At 36.1% G+C, this 13,692-nt stretch overlaps 2 pseudogenes across 2 annotated transcripts; both read right to left on the bottom strand.

The window, feature by feature from the left end:
- Nucleotides 1–5,071: 5,071 nt before the first annotated feature.
- Nucleotides 5,072–8,173, bottom strand: LOC143585705 (glutamate receptor 2.8-like; annotated as a pseudogene). The gene is made up of 5 exons (XR_013144580.1): nucleotides 7,656–8,173; nucleotides 6,353–7,524; nucleotides 5,957–6,269; nucleotides 5,494–5,889; nucleotides 5,072–5,416 (listed from the first exon to the last, which is right to left on the bottom strand). The product of XR_013144580.1 is annotated as a glutamate receptor 2.8-like (transcript).
- Nucleotides 8,174–9,779: 1,606 nt separating this feature from the next.
- On the bottom strand, nucleotides 9,780–13,373 carry LOC143587715 (glutamate receptor 2.8-like; annotated as a pseudogene). Its single transcript, XR_013144954.1, has 5 exons — nucleotides 12,827–13,373; nucleotides 11,544–12,721; nucleotides 11,136–11,448; nucleotides 10,661–11,058; nucleotides 9,780–10,356 (listed from the first exon to the last, which is right to left on the bottom strand). The product of XR_013144954.1 is annotated as a glutamate receptor 2.8-like (transcript).
- Between the last annotated feature and the right edge of the window lie 319 nt (nucleotides 13,374–13,692).

Raw genomic sequence — 13,692 nt, 5'->3', positions numbered from 1 at the left:
TAGTGGGTAGACAAATGTGTATATTGTTTCAAAAATAAAAAAAGAAGTCTTCTGTATATGGAAAACTATGGGGGTGGTCCATGTACATGTGTTTTAAGAATCAACAATAGGCTGCAACGTTCTTTTTTGGTTCAAACCGTTTACTAAAATATTATCAACTGTTTTTCTTTTGTTATTTGATAATTTTTTTAAATATGTTATAAATTTTGCAAAAAAAAAAATTTAAAACATTTTTATTATAAAAACCTTTTGCAACATAATGATTTTTAAACGAGCGCATATGACCATTCTTTTATGTCAATATCCAAAGGAGAGAATATGTCAAGAACGTTTAGCCCAAACCTAAACTTTTGAATCTCAAAATACTAACTACGCTTATAAATACTAACTAATTAACTAACTAGATAATAATGAGATATTATCTGTAGCCTTCCTCAATAACCTAACCTGTGGTATCACTATGCACTTGCAGTATAACTTGAGATGATCAAACTAAGCGGTGGAGATTACTTTAATGATGATTATTTCCGCAAATTAATGAGTGGTGGTGACATAATGGACCTGGAGGCATCCCAAAACCATGTCCTGAATAAAATGTAAACTAATATGGTATGCTTGGTTCGTTCATGAAAGACATGATTAACAGTCATATAAGTAATACCAATGGTTTCACTCCGGATAAAGAGTGAGTGCACAGCTCGTGTCATCGTATGCATACATAACTTGCACATAAGTGAGATAATCCACATAATTTCAACTCATCAGTATGAGAAATAACTCGTTACTTGGTTGCTTGTTGGAGCACCTTTTAAAAAAATACGAATGAAGAAAAACATAACATGTAGCCGAACGTCAATCACGATTAGCATAAACCATGAATGTTATTTGGAAATAACCAATCTACGCCTATACTAGTGCCATTAACACACCTCAGATTGCGCTTGCCCGCAAGTAAGTGTAACAACGTGAAAATTTCGAGTTCAAAGTATCAACTTTTCAAAGTCTATGGACTAAAATTGCCAAATTTTCAAAGTTGAGGGTCTAAAATGTAAATTCTGATTTTCCTGACCATCGCGGTACGCGATGGGGTGTCTGACAATGTGTGACATGTGTGCCACGTGGCACACGGTGGCATCGGTTGCCGACACGTGTCACCACGTGGCAACACTGCCACCACGTGTCGCCACGTGGAGCGGTGCCTGCCACGTGTCACCACGTGGCAAGGCTACGTTGTGACTCACCTGGGCTACGTCGCGGTACGCGACGGGGTGCCCTGGAACCCGGGCGCGGTACGCGATGGGACATCAGATGATGTCTATAAATAGCAAGGTCGGGATCTCATTCTTGGCACACCAAAACCTACTCTCTCTTCTCTCTCTAACATCTCACTAGAATCCCAAGTTCGTATAATCAATTTGCCTCGATAAGCGTGCCCCGATCCCTCGTTTGTGTACAACGTTTCCTCGAAGTGCGTGCCACCCTCCACCAACACTCAATCAAGAATGGTGTTTGTTCTCAAAGTACGTGCCATCGCGTGTTGAAGATTTGGCGTTCCTCGATTTGCGTGTCGAGAAAAGTAAAGCGGCGTTGGAGTGCTGCTCAAGTCCCTAGGGTTTCTATACGCCACTAAGGTTAGGCGTAATAACAAATTCAATATAATTCAATATTATATTAAAGGCTTGAGCCTTAAGTCGAGGTTATACTCGATACCTCGATAAAAGAAAAGAAAAGAAAACATAACAAAGAAATGAATAAAAGATTGTGTATTGAATATTGTGATTACGTATATATGTGTGTAAGTGTATATGTAAATATTCTTTGTTATGAAAATATTATTTAATGAATAAAGAGTATTCTTAAATAATAAAAGGAAATGATTACGTTTCTTGGAGAAGAAGAAACGTCGGGTTTTGAATATAAACTAAAGGTTTATAATTTACTTTTAAACTAAAGGTTTTCAAGTAAAAGAAAATGAACTAAAGGTTCATCGAGGATTGAGATATAAGACTAAAGGTCTTAAGTCGGATCGTGTATCCGACTAACAAAAAGTTATACTCGTACTATAGGTGTGAGATAACAAAGAAGAGGGAAAGACCCTATGACAGTGTATTGAAGCTGATCCAAAAGAGAAGGCTATACTCGTACTATAGGTGCGAGATAGCAAGGAAACGACCCTTGGACGGTGAGTGAAGCCAATCCTAAAGCGAGAAGGTGAATACGCCCCCAAACTTTTGCTTATTTTAAAATGAGTCAAACTTGTTATTTGAAATTGTTTACAAGGAACTATGTGTTCCTAAAACCGCTATAAATAAAGGGTATAAACTTAGCCCTCAGGCTGTGGTATACTTATGTCTGGATCCTTACATAGGTGGTACAATGAGATGTATAGGCATGATCGCACCACCCTTGGTCGTAGGACGCTCTCCTGCAGGGAGTACGACAGTTTTGTATATTTACGGGTACTGAACTAAGTCGAACGCTGCGGTGTTTGCTGAGGTGACCTAGAGTAGAGGCTCATATTTATAATGTGTTATTTGACTTTGTTATTCCAAAGCCACGTTGGGTCGAGGCATGCGTAGTCTCGAGGGGTAATAAAGTAAAAGAAATATTTTTGCGTCAGCGTGTTCACCAGCATTCGTTGCTGACGTATTTTATTACATTTTACAGGTGAACAAAGTTAGAGCTTGGAAATGACAAAGTACTAATATCCGATGGCTCGGATTTTTTTGTATAAGTTTAACATGGTGGTTTGTAAAACATAAGTAATCTTTTGTTAACAACTTTAAACGGCTATTTTATAACACCCGTCTTTTTGAATGTATATATAAATTACATTTTCGATCCTTAAAGTTTTATAAGTCTTCCGCAATATAACGCAACTCTGATTTATTTACAAACACGATACCAACTTGTTGGTCGCACTCTTAGGCCCTAGATGGGGGTGTGACAGTAAGTATTAAAAACGTATATAAATTAATTAATAAATCATAAACGAGCCGAGCTCGATGTCACGGATTTATTCTTTTGACTCTCGTGCGGCCTTAGAACTTCGTCTAAGTAAGCCTATGTGGTTTGTTTGAACGAGTTTTTGGGCAGCGAAAGTCTTGAAGAGTAGTGTTGGTTTCTTGAAGTGACTTGATTGCAAGTATTCAAGACAAGAGTTTTTATATTGTTGGAAGTTAAGCTTACAATGCTTAGTTGTTTACAAGAGTTGGGTGATCTCAAACGAGACCCCATGTCACCTATTTATACTAATTCAACAAGATCTAGAGAGTTCTATTCTAGATTACTCCATACAAAATATCTAGGTAGGATTTCTAGAGATTTCCTGCATCTTGAAGCTTCTTCATAGGCCTAGAAGGATCTTGGTTCTTTCGGGTGTTCCAGAGAGTTCCGGAGGGTACCAGGCTGTTCCGGAGAGTTCCGGAGGGTACCAGGCTGTTCCATACGCATCCGGGTTGTTCCGAAGAGTTCCGGAGTGCATTAGGCTGTTCCGGAGCGTACCGGGCTGTTCCGGATAGTTCCGGAGAGGGCCGGGCAGTTCCGGGATGTTCCGGATTGTTCTTGAGTCTTCCGGGCTGCTCTAGTTTGTTCCGGATTGTTTCGAGCAACCCTTGGTGCTTCTTTAGGGTTCCGGAATGATCCGGATGACACGAAAAATATTGGGTAATTTGGTGGTGCGTGACATCGAGCTTGAAAAATAAACTCAAGGACCGAGCTCGAGCTTTCGTAAGTCAAAATTTATTTATATCTTATGAATCCATAAGGTATGTTATAATATTTGCTATTAAATTTAACTTTATTATTGTTTATTAACCATATGTGTATCATATGGGCATTGGGCTCTATCCTAATATTGTATGATTTCTTCAATTATCATAATCCCTAGCACACCTAATTGATTAACTTAAGTCATTTTTCCGAGTTTTTTAAACAAAAAAAGTGAGAAGAAAAGAAAATGACCCTTATTTCTTTCCTTCCTTGAAGAGAGAAAAAGGACACTTTGAATTCCCAGTTATTAAAAACACTACGTCAACCCTATTTTTCTCCCCTTCAAGTGGGGAACGTATATATAAAATCTTTATTTTATTTCTTTTCCTTTATTTCTTCCTCAAACTCCTTTTCCTTTTCTTTTGTTTAGTAAACTCCGGAACATGCCGTTAAGATAATTTAATATGGCCCAAAATTACTGGTCTACCAAATGAAAATCCAATCCAATCCAATCAAATTGGGCTACATTGATTAATGGCCGGGTTGAGGACTTCTCAAGGCAGGCTGGTATTTGGAATGCATACAGGAAACCAAGAAGTCGCCTGTCATGTTGTCGTCACATAATTTGATGCGCATGGTTGCTTCTTTCACTTTTTATTGATTATGTAGAGCCTTTTATTTTATTTCATTTCATTTTATTATTCCATCCGTCTCATTATAAGTGTATATTTCATTTTTTATTTGTTCCATTACAAGTGTTTACTTTCAAAATTTATTAGCCAATTTTCAAGTTTACTCTTAAACACACACAACTAACATTAATAAACAATATTGATGGATCCACTTTTCAATGACATTATTGTCATTTGGTAAGAAAAAAAAAAATAATCATTCAATCCACCTTAAACTTTGTGTTTTTCAAACACTGACACTTGTAATGAGACGGAGGGAGTGTCACAGTTGGATCAGAGTTTTAGTTATCACTTGTGAGGCTAAAATGTTTATGCATGGCTGTGCTTTTGTGACTACTTTTATGTTAATCTAATATACATTTTGTGGTCAATTCACCCAGATGACCTTTCCTCTTTAGAAAGACTTCATATATATGTTTGTGTAATTGACCGACTTTAATCTATTTGGTTAATGTGAAAGGTGTACAAGAAGCGTTGCACTAATCACATGCTTGCATTAACAGATAAACAAGTTTAATTAAAAGAAGTTTAAATCCATACCAGAATTACATACATGGGATACTCATGTTAATAAAACATAATTACTTAGTTTTTATATATTGTATTTTTACTAAACACAGAATTTAAGCCAATGAACATGTCTGCTTTCAGATCCTGACATGATATAGCTAGTTTTCTGCATTGACAACTACACTAGTTGACCTCATTTGGTGTTTTACAAATAATGACACCAATTTGAAAAAATTCGTGAGTTCTGGATTAGATTTTCTAAATGCTCTAATGCTTGTTACTATGTAGATGACAAGAGCAACCGTTGATGTCCCTCCTGTTAACTCAAACAGTATCGAGAAGCTGCGAAGGCTAAGACTCTCGTCTGTGTTTGGAGAAGTGTCACCATCCACACATTTCTCAGACGTAAGATAAGCATCCTCAGATTCTTTAAGCTTCCATTCTGATACATTCGTTAGAGCTTTGTTTACCTCGTTAAGAAGCGCGTATTTCCTAGGAAATGCCTGAAGGTACAAAAACATGCCCTGTAAGTATATAAACTGTATCCCGATTATGACGAATTTTGATCAAGAAAACTTACAAATCCATAACCTCCAACTTTGAATGTCTCTCCGGTTCTGATGAAGCTCTTACAATACTGAGCTAGAAAGACTTTGGCTGCAGGAACTTCAAGAAAGATGGCTGCGATTTCACCACTATAAAGGGCATCGGCATATGCATGGGTCGATTTATAGCTCCTGACCTTGAAGCTACTAAAACCCAAAACATCTTTCAAGTAGTGATTGACAAGCGAACCATTGCAACCCTACTGTTGCATTCATATTTCTGAGCACCTCGACGCTCGTAATTGTTGGCTCCAACCTTTGAGCCGTGAGCATGCTCGCGAAGCTAGCTGTGTAGCTCTGTGTGACAACTAAGGCCACAAAAAGCCACACAACTACCGCCATTCTTGACAAGTTGCTATGCAACTTGTCCCCTATCAGTCAAAATAATCATCAAGTAAAATAACTTTTTCGAAATGGAATTAAAAATTTGTCCAGTACCTCGCAAAGTGAAGAGGGTCGTAAATGCAAGCCAGATGACGATTCCAATTTGGTTTATAATCGAGCCATGGAGATGCTCGCAGTGTGCCCTTTCAATTAACCAAACGATGAAGCCGTTGTAAAGAGTGATTGCTGCTATCAACCACCACATTTTTGCAGTAAAAGGCTTCATGAACAACCATGGCTTGTTTGATAATTTGGATCTAACCAGTACAATCATCTCCAAACCCGACTCTGTGTATGGTTGAGTGAAATCCAGATAGTCCAGCCGGCTCGACCTGATGGCTACATCACCCGCTACCGCATCAAAATTCTGCTCCAGAACGAAAAAACGAAAGACAAAAACTAAATTTTTTTTCCAAAGATAAATATTATATGTTATGATTAATTGATTACCTTTAAAGGTATTTGTATCATCAGTTCATCATAAGAACCATTAAATGCTATATATTCATATGGTTGCTTCAATAGTTTCATCATTTCATCAAACACAGCAATTACAAATCCGCTGAACACAGTTTGATTCTTGTCGGGATCAAATTCAACATTCACGAACTGCTTAAACAGCGAATGACCAGGAACACCGACCCTCATCCGATTCTCTGAACTTTCAGCAAGATTCCGGTGCCGTCTATTAGCAAACCACGGTTGCATCGGGAACAAAGCTTGTTTCAAATTATCAATTGAATTGGTGTAAGTGGTTACTCCGTTAATATCATCTTGAACAGTTTCTGAAAATCCTAATCCTTCAGTCCAGTACACACTGTGATATCCCTTTCCTATGACGTAAACAATCTCCACCATAGTTTCTGGAATTGGGGTCACGTTGCGCTTTAACAATCTCACGGCGTTATATCCTTGCACAGAAAAGATTCCAAGCTCGTCTTGCTCTTCTTCTGGATAATCTTGACGGAACTTTTGTCGGAATCTTTTCCTGAAATCTACGAAATCCGGTGTGTTTTCGGGAAAGTAGGTTTTGACCCCGATCATACCTTTCAATGAAGATATCTTGGTGGAACTAACGGAATGTAAAAGATCTGTGATTGCATTAGTTGCAATCCATAGATACCCATCTTCAGTCATATCCATCTTCTTGGCCGTCTGAAACAGCCTCACTCCAAGTTCCAGAGACGTATGAATTACGAACACTTTACGTTTTTTTTTCTTGAGTACCGCAAGCTCTGCGGTTAAAGAACATAAACCTGGTGTGAGTGGTAAGATATGGGTTAGTGAACCACCTGTTTTATGAAATGCCTGTGTGAGATAAGAGGTGATTGCTGCGGATGAGGAGGTTAGATGCGACGTTTCGTATATGAGAGTAACTTGATTTATACTCCATGACTGTAAAACCGCAGCCAGTGCGTTCATCTGTGTTGATTGTGTAGGTACAGATTGAAGAAAAAATGGCCACTGATCTGTTGCTTGAAGTGGAGTTGTGCCAGCCAATGAAAGAAAAACCGGGATATTGGGAACTGATTCAATTATAACCTCGGTTATTGCGGATGCTTCTTCCCATGTATGAGCTCCCAAAATGGCTTTCACGTTATGTTCATCTATAAGGTCTTTAGCTGCACTAAATCAAAGTTCTTTAATGCCAATTTGCCAACTTTCTTAAGACAAGTTTAATTGTTATTTCTTGAATTCTCAAAAAAAAGAAAAAAAGAAAAAAGAAAAGAAAAGTGATCAGTGATTTAATTACCTGCAAGAGCTGCATGTATCGGTTTGCTTCGAGAGTTTTGAAGATATAAAACAGAAGGCTGATTAGTTTCTTTGTTAAAATCTTGAATTGCTATTTCAATGGCCACTTTAGCCTCTTTCCCGGGCCTAGACGTTTGATCAAGTATGACGCCAATCTTAGTGAACTCTTTTGCGGCGTTCGATGAGGCTTGCTGAAGAATAAACCGAGAAGAGAAGGTAACCAGAAAGATAATGTAAGTTGTAAAATAAGGCATCTTCATTTAGTAAGATTCTTTCCTAAAAAAATATTGTTTTCATTGATTTATATATATGTCTCAAAAGTTGTAGCCAATTATAATAGATCACTTTGTAGTAAAAGATACATGAAATTTCTTGTAGCTTTCTCTGATGTGGACCCATTCCACATATCTACAGAAGTTATATATGACCCAAAGGTTGTTAGTCTGGAGTAGTATGCATGGTTAGTGGTTCAGAATGAAAGACGTTAAGGTTACTGACCCATTCAACTAGGAAGAAATGACAAGGCACTTGTGTCATGATCAAAAGTCAACATTTATATCCAATTGTCAAGAATTACAATTTGTTTATTTTAGTCTTGTCGATTGTGCTTTGACTACTAAGAAATACACTTTTTATATGCCATGCAAACAATAATAATAATAATCTATATGTACTATTAAATCCTTAACTAAATCATTTAAATTGTATGCTAATCAGTGGCGGAACCAGAATATCTTAGTTGGAGGGTCACAACATAAACATTTTTTATGTTATAACTCAACCTTTAAAAGTTTAAAGCCACGTATAGCTAATAATCTTAATATTTATAAGAAAAGCTTAGCTTGAATCGTTTTTACTATAAAATCCTCAATAATATGTCTTTAAATAATAAAAAAAATGTTAGTTATATATTTTGTTAAAAGGATTGAAAAAAAAAATCTAGGAAAAGTCATATAAATTTAATAAATGAAACATATTAGTAAAAATATTTCGTTAATTTTATATATTCTTTAAAGGATAGAAAAACTTCGGAATATTCAAATAAGTTAACATATTACTGAATTTTAAAAAGGAAAAATAAAATAAAAATTATGACTAATCTTAAAAAAAATAAAATAAACTTGTGGCTATTAAACATGCAATAAATAAATATTATTAATTATTCCTTCTTCTTCCTCACGAAATAGAGAGAACCAGTTCTCATTCTCGTTCTCGCCGTCTCCGTTCATCAGAAAAAACCTCAGAATGTCTTCTTTACTTTTCTTTTATCAATTAATATTACTCCGACATGTATACTTTAGGGGGTCAAACTAATAAAAACCTGTCAATCTTAGTTACCCTGTAAATACCAATTCCGGCCAGCTGGAGGGTCAACGGACCCTCCTGACCCCCCTGTGGTTCCGCCTCTGATGCCAACTAATATTACTATCATTTATAAAATTACTAACAAAGTTATTGATATAACTTCAAATGTTGTATTCAAAAAGGTTTTTAGATTTTGTCAATTATAAAATTTTATTTATAATTATTTATATGTTATGAATTACGAAGTAATAAGGTATGTTATTATTTAGATTATTAAATTTAACTTTTTTTGTTGTATTTTTTAACCACCCATATATTACACGAGCTCTATAATAATAATAATAATAATAATAATAATAATAATAATAAAAGGATAAGAAAGTTTGAAACTAGTTAATGTCAAAATCATAACATGGACCGGAAGTATACAAAGTATGTGGTATGTGTTTGTCCACCGGTAAAACTTTTTATTAGTTATAGGTGTCTAAAGTCGTTACTTTTTAAAGGTTGACCGGTAAAATGTCATCAATACTATCGCTGATTTGTAGCTATTTCTAGATTAAAAATATGCCAAATGGGAGCATAGTTTGATTATTACATAATCAGCCACAAATCTCAATTCACGGGGGCAGTCACAAAAGACTGTAAAGTGAAAATTAGTTGATAACCACGATTTTTTATTATTTTTTATTTTTTTTTTATTTTCAGAAAGTGCATATTGAATAGGTAAATTTTTAGAGAGTATATATAACAATTTTGGAACTATAATACTAGCTAATGTTTAGCTCAAATCAGGCGGAATGGTATTATAACTAATAAGCAATCATTTTGCACTAATAAAGAAACAATTTAAAATTTTGAAATTATTTAAATGAAGTTTAAATGCCTAACAAAATTACATGCATGTAAATAAAACAGGAATTGAACAAAATAATCTACTATCAGATCCTAACATGATAATATACTGTTAGGAGCTTTAATTTTTGTATTTACGGAGGATTGATGTGAACTGCACTCCATGGATCGGACACATCTGAATCGTGTCAGGTTCTCTGCATTGACAACTACACTTGATGACCACGTCGTATTTGGTGTCTTACAAATGCCGACATCAACGCGAAGAAATCCACGAGTTCTGGATTAGATTCTTTAAATTCTATAAAGCTCATGATGATATAGATGACAAGAGCGACCGTTTATGTCCCACCTGTTAACTGAAACAGTATTGCAAAGCTGCGAAGGCTCAGACTCGCATCTTCATTTGGAGAAGATTCGTCGTCCACACATTTCTCAGATATAAGATAAGCTTCCTCAAATTCTTTAACTTTCCCACTTTCTGATATCTTAGTTAGGGCTTTGTTTGTCTCGGAAAGCCACGAGTATCTCTTAGGAAATGCCTGAAAGTACAAAAACATATTGTGTATGAGACAGGGTATGCTCATATATGATACACTTCATATATGTTATGTTCCAAAGAATTTCTGTCTTGATCTTGATATAATAACATTTTTTTTATTCTTCAGTGATCCCTTTGAAATCACTAATATTTTTCCTCTAAAACCATTCACAACAATATTGAAAATCAAGTAGTATTTATTGTTTACAAAAAGTAATAATATTAAAACATGGTTATTTTTTCATGATTTTGTCCCCTTTTAAGTAAAACAACATCAAGGGTTTTTTTTTATCAAGAGAACTTACGAATCCGAAACCACCAACTTTGAATGTCTCTCCAGTTCGGATGAAGCTCTTGCAGTACTGAGCTAGAAAGACTTTGGCTGCGGGAACTTCAAGAAAGATGGCGGCGATTTCACCACTATTAAGAGCCTCAGCATATTTATGAGTCGAGTTATAGCTCAACACCTTGAAGCTGTTAAAGCCCAAAACATCTTTCAAGTAGTAATTGACAAGCGAACCGTTGCAGTACCCCACAGTGGCATTCATGTCTCTGAGCACTTCAACGCTAGCTATAGATGGTTCTAACCTTTGAGCCGTGAGCATGCTCGCAAAGCTAGCCGTGTAACTTTGTGTGACAATTAACGCTACAAACAGCCACACGACCACCGCCATTCGTGACAAATTGCTGTGTAACCTGTCCCCTATGAGTAAAAATTAATCCCAAGTTTTTATATATGGTTTTGAAAATTTGGATAGAAGTAAAAATTTGTTGTCTTACCTCGCAAAGTGAAGAGGGTCGTAAACGCAAGCCAAATGACGATTCCTATTTGGTTTATTACCGACCCTCGAAGATGCTCGCTATGAGTCCTTTCGATTAACCAAATCGCAAAGCCGTTATAAAGAGTGACTACTGCTATTAACCACCACATTTTTGCAGTGAAAGGCTTCATGAACAACCATGGTTTGTTTGATAATCTGGATTTAACTGGTACGATCATCTCCAAACCTGACTCAGTGTATGGCTGAGTGAAATCAACATACTCATGCCGACTTGACATGATCGTCACGTCCCCAGCTATCGCATCAAATCTCTGCATGAAAAAAATAAAAGAAAAAACACCAAATTTACATGTTAAGTTAATGACACTGAACCAAGCCAAATGATCCAGTTAGTATAGCTAATAACCTCTGCAGGTATTTCTCTCATCAATTCATCATAAGAATCATTGAATGCATAGTAATCATATGGTAGCGTCAACTCTCTCATCATTTCATCAAACACAGCAATAACAAATCCGTTGAACACAGTTTTATTCTTCTTGGGATCAAATTCAACTTTTACAAACTGCTCAAACAAAGATTGACCAGGTACACCCACCCTCATCCGATTCCCAGAACTTTCGGCAAGATTCCGGCCCTGTCTATGAGCATACCATGGATGCACTGGGAACAAAGCTTGTTTCAGGTTGTCAATTTAATTGGTGTAAGTGGTTACTCCATTAATATCTCGAACAGTTTCTGAAAATCCTAATCCTTCTGTCCAGTACACACTGTGATATCCCTTTCCTATCACGTAAACAATCTCTACTGTAGTTGCCCGAATTGGTGTCAAATGATCAGAGTTTTGTTCTAATAATTTCAAGGCATTATATCCTTGCACAGCAAAGATTCCCGGGTCGTCTTGCTCTTCTTCTGGATAATCTTGACCGAACTTGTGTCGGAATCTTTTTCTGAAATTCAGGAAACCCGATGTGTTTTCTGGAAAGTAAGTTTTGACGCCGATCATACCTTTCAATGAAGAAATCTTGGTGGCACTAATGGAATGAAAAAGATCTGTGATTGCATTAGTTGCAATCCATAGATATCCATCTCCGGTCATGTTCATCTTCTTGGCTGTTTGAAACAAGCTAACCCCTAGTTCAAGAGATGTATGAATTACAAAGACTTTACGGTTTTGTTTCTTGAGTGCCTCAAACTCTGCATATAAGGAATATAAATCTGATGTGACTGGTAAGATATGAGTTAGCTCACCACCAGTTTGACAAAATTCTTGAGCAAGATAAGAGATGACTGCTAATGAAGCGGATGCTAGATGTGAGGTTTCGTATATGATAGTAACTTGCTGTATACTCCAGGACCGTAAAATTGCAGCCACTGCTTTCCTCTGTATGGATTGTGTCGGTACAGATTGAACAAAAAGTGTCCATTGATCAGTGGATTTCAGTGGAGTTGTGCCAGCTAAGGAAAGAAAAACCGGGATATCATGATCAGATTCATTGATAACCTCGGCTATTGTAGATGCTTCTTCCCATGTATGAGATCCCAAAATGGCTTTCACATTATGTTCATCAATAAGTTCTCTAGCTGGCATAAACTAAAGTTTTTAAAATACCAATTTGCCAACTTTTTAAAAACAAAAGCATATTTGTTATTTATTGAATTCTTGAAAAATGGAAATTGATGATTTACCTGCAAGACCCGCGTGTATTGGTTTGCTTCAGAGAGTTTTGAAGATATAAAACAGCAGGCTTATTAGTTTCATTCTTAAAATCTTGAATTGCTATTTCAATGGCCACTTTGGCCTCTTTCCCTGGCCTAGATGTTTGATCAAGAATGGCACCGATCTTAGTGAACCCTTTTTTGGTGGTCGGTGATGCTTGCAGAAGAAGCAAGGGAGAAGAGAATGTAATAAAAAATATCAGGTAAGTTGTAAAATAATGCATGTTCAGTTATGTGAGATTCTCTCTAAAATATATTCTTTTTGTTAATTGATATATGTCCCAAAAGTTGTAGTATATATTTGCCCGAACATTTGACCATTTCAGTTTATGATATCCAATTTTGTAGCCAATAATCCATCACACAGCTTACAAACCGTTCCAATGAAGCTTCATGTAAACTCCCTCATGTGGACCTTGAGAAAATCTACAATAGCCGTATAAATTAAGAAAATCGTAAACCGTACGTACACACGAAAGCTATAAATTGATATATAGTCTGAAGAGTTATGGTCAATGGCTTAGAATGCAAAGACATTAATTTTAGTCTAACTTATAACTCATTCAAACTCTAGAAATTAAGATATTACATGGTATCTCATATCCACTTGTGCCAATATCAAAAGTCAACATGTATCAGGATTTGACTAAATTAACATGTTTCAGGATCTGACTAAATCATCGATCCACACGCTCACACTGGTACCCATGTGTAAAAAGTATACTATTATTATACTCATATATATGTGTCATGATTACTAATATATATATTAGACATTAGATGTCATGTTCACAATAAATAAAAAAATATCAGGCTGTTAATTTGGGACTGATAAA

Source organism: Bidens hawaiensis, unplaced genomic scaffold, assembly GCF_021521415.1.
Source record: "Bidens hawaiensis isolate Kalapana, Puna unplaced genomic scaffold, B.hawaiensis_p1.1 tig00001575_1, whole genome shotgun sequence".
Classification (NCBI taxonomy): Eukaryota; Viridiplantae; Streptophyta; class Magnoliopsida; order Asterales; family Asteraceae; genus Bidens; species Bidens hawaiensis.
Note: the sequence above shows the minus strand (reverse complement) of the source record. Positions and strands in the feature narration are given on the sequence as shown.